This window comes from Triticum aestivum, chromosome 5D (genome assembly GCF_018294505.1).
Source record: "Triticum aestivum cultivar Chinese Spring chromosome 5D, IWGSC CS RefSeq v2.1, whole genome shotgun sequence".
NCBI lineage: Eukaryota > Viridiplantae > Streptophyta > Magnoliopsida > Poales > Poaceae > Triticum > Triticum aestivum.
The window spans coordinates 48137190-48144821 of record NC_057808.1 but is presented as its reverse complement, the minus strand read 5'-3'; the positions used below and the strand labels follow the sequence as shown (position 1 = coordinate 48144821).

General features: G+C 51.8%; 1 pseudogene; it reads right to left on the bottom strand.

The window, feature by feature from the left end:
• The window catches only part of LOC123120223 (uncharacterized), a 37156-nt pseudogene that overhangs the window by 28442 nt on the left and 1082 nt on the right, over positions 1-7632 (bottom strand).

Below are 7632 nucleotides of genomic sequence, written 5' to 3'. Positions count from 1 at the left end.
CGCTCCACTCATACCCCCAAATTCCTCACCTCACTCCTACAGAAAACCCCAGCTCCCCTTCTTCCTCACTCCTACAGAAAACCCCCAGCTCCCCTTCTTCTTCGCTCGCACTACAACTAGGCTCGTCATTCGTTACTCTGCTCAAATCCGTGAGCGCGATGCGACACCCTCGAGTAAAATGGAGTCGGCTGACCCCAGCGCCAAGAAGATGAGGCTCCCACCAGCGGCGACGCCTGTTGTAGATCCCGCACCCGGTAGCGCGAGGAGAAGCGGCGACCCGGCCCCCACCGGATCCCAGGTACCCGTAGAATCTCGGGTGGACCGCATCAGCGATCTCCCGGATGCCGTCCTTGGGGAGATCATCTCGCTTCTCCCCACCAAGGACTGCTGCAGGACCCAAGTCCTCTCAATTCGGTGGCGCCCTCTATGGCACGCCGTGCCCCTTAATCTCGACTGTCGTCAGCTATCTCTCTTCAATGATTTTGAAATCCCCAGAGCCATCATCTCCTCCCACCAGGGCTCCGTTCAAAGCCTCTGCATCCCGTCATGCTACCTGAGCAAGCATACCATGCCCTGCACGGTGGACGCCTGGCTGAAATCCCTTGAATTCACAGAACTACAGCTGCTTGAGTTCTACTATTCCCCTGGAAATCACATACCACATACCGAACGCCATGAACTTGTGCCCTCAGCACCGATGTCCATCTCACGGTTTTCGTCCTCTCTCCACACCGCCACCTTTGCGCTGTGCTACCTACCAGACAATCTGGTACTAAACCTTCGACTCCCATTTCTCAAGAAACTTTCACTTGTGCGGGTTCGTATATTGGAGGCCTCATTGCACAGCATCATCCACTCCAGTTGCCCTGCGCTGGAGTGCTTGGTGCTTGTTTTCACAGTTAGAATCGGTTGTCTCCAAATAAAGTTGCCTAACCTTGTAAGAATTGGAATTTCTTTTGACGGAAGGCAGCTCATCATCCAAGATGCCCCTTCACTTCAAAGGTTGACCCTTGATTCTAGTTATTCACTGTTGCAAATAACCATCCTCTCTGCGCCTAAACTGGAGACCTTGGGTGTAATACATGATCTCTGTGCTCATTTCAATATGGTGTTTGGCTCCACAGTTCTTCGGGTACTTTATATTATCATCTACATTTGTAACCATAAGCTGCACTTTAAATTTCTGCGCACAATTTATATATGATCTTGGAGTACACATTTTGTACTAATATTATGTTCTATGCTCAATGAAGAGTTTCTCCATGGATGGCCTATCAATGGTGCTGGATTCTGTCAAGATCTTATATATCCAAATGAATAGTTTTGATCTGAACAAGATTATTGGCTTGCTGCAATGCTTTCCATGTCTGGAGAAGTTGTATATAAAGGTGATAATTTCACGCACATTGGAAGCCCGCATATAGTGTACTAGAATTAACCATTCAGCTGTTGCTCTTTCGACACTCTTCTTTTAGACCTTAACTGTTTTCAATCTTCATGTCTATTTAGGCAACAAGACGGGGTAAGAAAGTTATAACCAATCGGTGGATTCGTAAGCATAGGGATTTTCTCACTTCTCATGAGGTTCGATTGAGACAATAACGCTAGAACGATATGTAGCCAACCGTGCAAACACAAGATTTGTCACATTCTTCCTGCTGAATGCGAGGTTACTATTGTCCATCAGGCTTAAGTTTATCAGCAGCATGGTTTTGATGGATGGGTATGTCGAAGAGCAAAAAAAGGAGATTCAGGTGGGCAAAAGAGCTTCTGAACGTGCCGGGCTTCTATTTACAACATATTGTGGTCATAATCCAGTAAATTTTACGACCCAGGATGTTCATTCTATGGACCTGACCGATCCATTTGACTGTGACTGCTGAAAACAGTGCTGGAGTTAGATGTTGTTGCCCTTTTAAATCTGGTTTTTTTTGTAAACCTGATGAACAATTAACCCTCGTGCTTTTGTACAGTTTGTAAGCTGGAGTTAGATGTTCCTGCCCTTTTCAACTCGGCTGTGACTGTCATATTTTCTTTGAAACAAGGCAAATGGCTTGCCATTCGTTTAATTTAGAGTGAAATATTGTAACAAATCCCAACGAAGGGAAATAACATCACTCTCACCGACTGCTTGAGCTCACTATGCATTACAGAAGCCAAGTGATTAGCCCCCACCAGCACCCACAAACTTATTTCGAACTAGCACATCAAATGGGCTGTAAATTTTCATAGGAAAGGCTGCATGACCATGACAGATTTGGATTCTGATATTTGGGACCCGCGAGGAAATAGCCCATCCAAGGTGATGTGGACTTACTAGCCAGTCAACAAACAATTCTGCCTACCAGCCGTTGGATTGACATCCAACATCTGTCGTGTATCTTCTATCTCTTGTCTTCTTCTTCCTCCAGCCGCCCAAACCAAACCACCCCGTCGGCTCCGCCTGCTCCTGCCTCCCATGGCTGGCAGCGCCTCCGCCGCCCTACCGTACGTACCCTTAAACATTGGCCAGTCCCTCCCTCTATTCCCCCACACGTCCTGTTATTCTCCGGCGACGTCAGCCCCAACACGCACCCGCGCCCGAACCAGTCAACCCTCATACTCCCCTCCGCCTACGACTGGACCGGCGCATCTTCAACAGCTCCTGTTCGTTCCGTCCGAGGCCTCGGCGTCGTCCTCCGCCTTGCGGCCTTGGTTCGCTCGCCGTGCGCGGTGCGCCACCCTCTTGCGTTGTCAACGTCGTCAACAACCAAGAGGAACAAGGAGATGACTGTACGTGGAGAGGATGACAGTAGGGACCCACCAGCGTCATGGCAGTACGCAAGCAAGTGCCTCTATAGTACAAGCCCAAAAATATGGTTCCTCCTAATGGTTGGACATCTGGGGCTCACGCCATTGTCAACGTAGTCAATAAATGAGAGAATTACACTACGAGCAGCTGACACCAGGGACCCAGCAAGTCGCACAGTTTTTTTTGAGGAACAAGCAGTTGTTATTTATACTAGTTTTAGTGACGGATCAGGGTAACAACGGGGTTGTGCGGGGGCTGTGGCCCGTCTAGCCAGGGTTTTATTTATGTTTACTACATCATGAGCCCAGTTGTGTTTTTTTCTTGCTGAAAATGGCTAGCCCAGTTCTATTTTTTTTAAGAAATACCCAAACAAGGCCTACTTGCTTTATCGGCCCTGCTGGGCTGCAAATCTTTCAAGACGAGGAGAGTTTCATTCGGTTTGCCCAGAAATGGGCTGTACATTTTTAAAACACATCAAACCGGGAATTAGTTTCAATTTTTTCATTACAAGATCTTAAATTCCATTGATTTTTATGCGTGGACAATTATTTGGATTTTATATTTATATAAATTATTTTTCAAAATAGTTTGAATGTGAATCGATATTTCTGGATTAAAAATAGTTGACCGCACCGAAATATGCAAAATTTCGTATACTTTTTTACCGTGGCCACAATATGGGGTATAATGCTAACAAAAAGAAGATGGGCTCCAAAAAAATTCTTAAGAATTAGCAAATGGGCTGTACATTATTAGAAATAATGGCAGATGTGTTGTATGCTGTTTTCCACGGATTTGAGGCTGACTTGTGCGCCTACTACAGGTTGACGCGTATGCTTTCATAAAAAAAGGTTGACGCACACGCAACGCCCTGTCAACTTAGTCAACACACGAGAGCAGTGACTGTTGGATGTCCATCCAACGGCTGTCGTGCTTCTTCAATCTCTGCTCTTCATGCTCCAGGCGCTCAAACAAATGCCGGCGGGACTGCCTGCTCCCTCCTCCCGCGGCCGGCTATGCTGCCGCGCAGGCCTCGCGGCCCCACCGTACTCCCATCGCTGGCCTAGCCATCCCTCTACTCACCCACACATGCTGTTATTCTCCGGCGACGACAGACGAACCATTAAACCCTCGTACTCCTCCGTGTGGGAAACAACTGCCGAGTACTCCCTGGCTCCGTGTCGTTCCCTTCCTAGGCCTCGCCATCGTCCACTGCCCTGGTGCTCTCGGCGCGGCCTGGTCAACGTGGTCAATGAACGACATCCATCGGAAGTGGACTGTACGTGGAGAGGCTGACAGCTGGGTCCACGGCCGCACGCAAGGAAATGCCCCCTTATTACGCGCAAAATAATGATTCCTCCACCTGACAACTAGGACCCACAGGAAGGGCCTATGTATTTCGCGAAAAAAACGTTCCCCCCGCTGACAGGTCGGACCCACCAGCTATATCTTCGCGCGCAAGGAAGTGCCTCCTTATTACGCCCAAAAAAATGAATACCCCCTGCTAGCTGGGACCCACCATATTGTTGGGCTGACTTGTGGGCCTACTAAGTTGACAGGGACGGAGGGCTTTGTCAACTTAGTCAATACTCCAGTGACCGTATGATGTCCATCCAACGGCCATAGTGCTTCTTCAACCTCTGGTCTTCTTGCTCCAGCCGCCCAAAGCAGCGCCGGTCGTGCCGCCTGCTCCTGCCTCCCGTGGCCGGTTGTGCTACCGCGGAGGCCTCACCGCCCCCATACTACTCCCACCACTGGCCAGGCCATCCCTCCACTCACCTACACCCCCTGTTATTCTGTGGCAATGGCAGCCTCACACCGCAGCCGAACCAGTGAACGCTCGTACTCCTCTCCGCGTGGGCATCCACTGCCGCGTCTTGCCCGGCTCCGCGTCGTCCCCTTCCTAGGCCTCACCGTCGTCCACCGCCGTGGTGGCATGGTCAATGTGGTCAACGACCGACTTCCATCGGAAGAGTACTGTACGTGGAGAGGCTGACAGCTGGGTCCACGGCAGCCGCAAGGAAGTGCCTCCTTATTACGCGGAAAATAATTATTTGTCCACCTGACAGCGGGGACCCACCGGACGGGCCACCAGTATTTTGCGAAAAAAATCGTTTCCCCCTGACTGCTGGGACCCACTGGATGGGCCACCGTATTTCGCGAAAAAAATGTTCCCCCCACTGTCAGCTCAGACCCACCGGAAGTGCCTCCTTATTACGCACAAAAAAAATGAATACTCCCCCGGCTAGTTGGGACCCACCTTGGTGGGAGGCTGACTTGTGGGCCTACTAAGTTGACGGGGACGAAGGGCTTTGCAACTTAGTCAATATGAATGATTCTAGCTCCAGTGACCGTACGATGTCCATCTAATGGCCGTAGTGCTTCTTCAACCTCTGGTCTTCTTGCTCCAGCCGCCCAAAGCAGCGCCGGTCGTGCCGCATGCTCCTGCCTCCCGTGGCCGGCTGTGCTGCCGCAGAGGCCTCACCGCCCCCTACTATTCCCACCGCTGGCCAGGACCTGCGGCGACGGCAGCCTCACACCGCAGCCGAACCAGTGAACCCTCGTACTCCTCTCCGCGCGGGCTTCCACTGCCACGTCTTCCCCGGCTCTGCGTCGTCTCCTTCCTAGGTCTCGCCGTCGTCCACCGTCGTGGTGCTCTCCGCGCGGTGTGGTCAACGTGGTCAAGGAATGACTTCCATCGGAAGAGTAATGTACGTGGAGAGGCTGGCAGCTGGGTCCACGGCCATAGCCCAGTTTTTTTGTGATTTGCCAAGTAAGTCGCTTTGTCAGGCATGTTGGGCTGCAAATCTTTCAAGACGAGGAGAGCTTTCATCCGGCTGGCCGAGAAAATGGCCCATCGGTAATGAGAAATGGGCTGTACATTTTTAAAACACATCAAACCGGCAATTAGTTTCAAATATCTTTTTTTTCATTTCAAGATTTTAAATTACGTCAATTTTTTATGCGTGGAGAATTTGTTGGATTTTATATTGATATACATTTAATTTGAAAATCAGTTTCAATGTGAGTCGAAATTTCGGGATTAAAAACAGTTCGGACCGCACCGAAATATGCAAAATTTCGTATAATTTTTTAACCGTGGCCACAATATGGGTTGTAATGCTAACAAAAAGAATATGGGCTCCAAAAAAACATTAAGGATTAGCAAATGGGCTGTAAATTATTAGAAATAATGGCAGATGGGTTGTATGCTGTTTTCCACAGATTTGAGGCTTTCCTAACGAAAAGGTTGACGCACAAGCACTGACTGTTGGATGTCCATCCAACGGCCGTCGTGCTTCTTCAATCTCTGCTCTTCCTGCTCCAGCCGCTCAAACAAGCGTCGGCGGGACTGCTTGCTCCCTCCTCCCCGCGGCCGGCTGTGCTGCCGCGCAGGCCTCACCGCCCCATCGCACTCCTATCGCTGGCCTAGCCATCCCTCTACTCACCCACACCTGCTGTTATTCTCCGGCGACGGCAGGCGAACCAGTAAACCCTCGTATAGTCGTACTCCCCTCCGCGTGGGAAACAACTGCCGAGTCTTCCCTGCCTCTGTGTCGTCCCCTTCCTAGGCCTCGCCGTCGTCCACCGCCGTGGTGCTCTCGGCGCGGCGTGGTCAATGTGGTCAATGACTGACTTCCATCGGAAGAGTACTGTGCGTGGAGACGCTGACAGCTGGGTCCGCGGCCGCAGCAAGGAAGTGCCTCCTTATTACGCACAAAATAATTATTCCTCCACCTGACAGCGGGGACCCACCGGACGGGCCACCGTATTTCGCGAAAAAAACGTTTCCCCCCTGACTGCTGGGACCCACCAGCTACACCTTCGCACGCAAGGAAGTGCGTCCGGGCAAAAAAAAAACGATTCGCCCCCCTGACTGCTGGGACCCACTAGCTACGTCTTCGCACGCAAGGAAGTGCCTGACAATCGGGACCCACCTGGTCAAAGCGTACGTAGCGTTGTCATTCTGGTCGCGAACGTGTACGTACATATATACTGGTGGATGTAGAGGCGCGCACGTGTCGTAGTAGAGGCGCGCACGTAGCATGTACACGTACGTACAGCGGCCAGGGTGCAAGAAAGAAAATACGGCCACGTATGTGTACATACGGGCGGGGTCTCGAACGCCTACTCGCGCATACGTACGGCGAGGGCTCGTTGACATGGCTGGGTCGGAACGGAGAAACAACGTCGTCGTCGTGTTCATGGGGAGGCAACGGAATGCGTCGTGTTCATGGGGAGGCAACGGAATGCGTCGTGTTCATTGGGAGGCAACGGAACGTGTGGGAGCCAACCGGCTGGGTCGGAACGGAATGCGTGGTCATGTTCATCGGGAGGGCTTGGACGGAACAGGCGATGGAAACGAGGCCTGGTGTACCGCAGAACGGAGGAAATGGCCTTGTGTTCGACCGGCCACGTTCGAAACGGGATCCTATTCATCGGGAGGGGTCTGGCATACCGCAAAACGGATGAAACGGACCTCCTACGGTCGAAACGGGGGTCCTGTTGATCGAGAGGGGTGTGGCGTACCGCAAAACGGACGAAACGGACCTCCTACGGTCGAAACGGGGGTCCTGTTCATCGGGAGGGGTGTGGCGTACCGCAAAACGGGACTCCACGGGATACTGTTCATCTCCACCGTCGACCTCCTCCAGCCTCCACGGGCTACCGTCGACCTCCTCCAGCCTCCACGGGCTCCTGTTCATCCAGCCTCCACCGCGCGCTACTCCACCGGCTACTGTTCAACCACCCCTCCACGGGCATCCCTCCACCGTCTACTGTTCATCCAGCCCTCCACACCACGGGGTCCTGTTCAACCACCCCTCCACGGGCACCCCTCC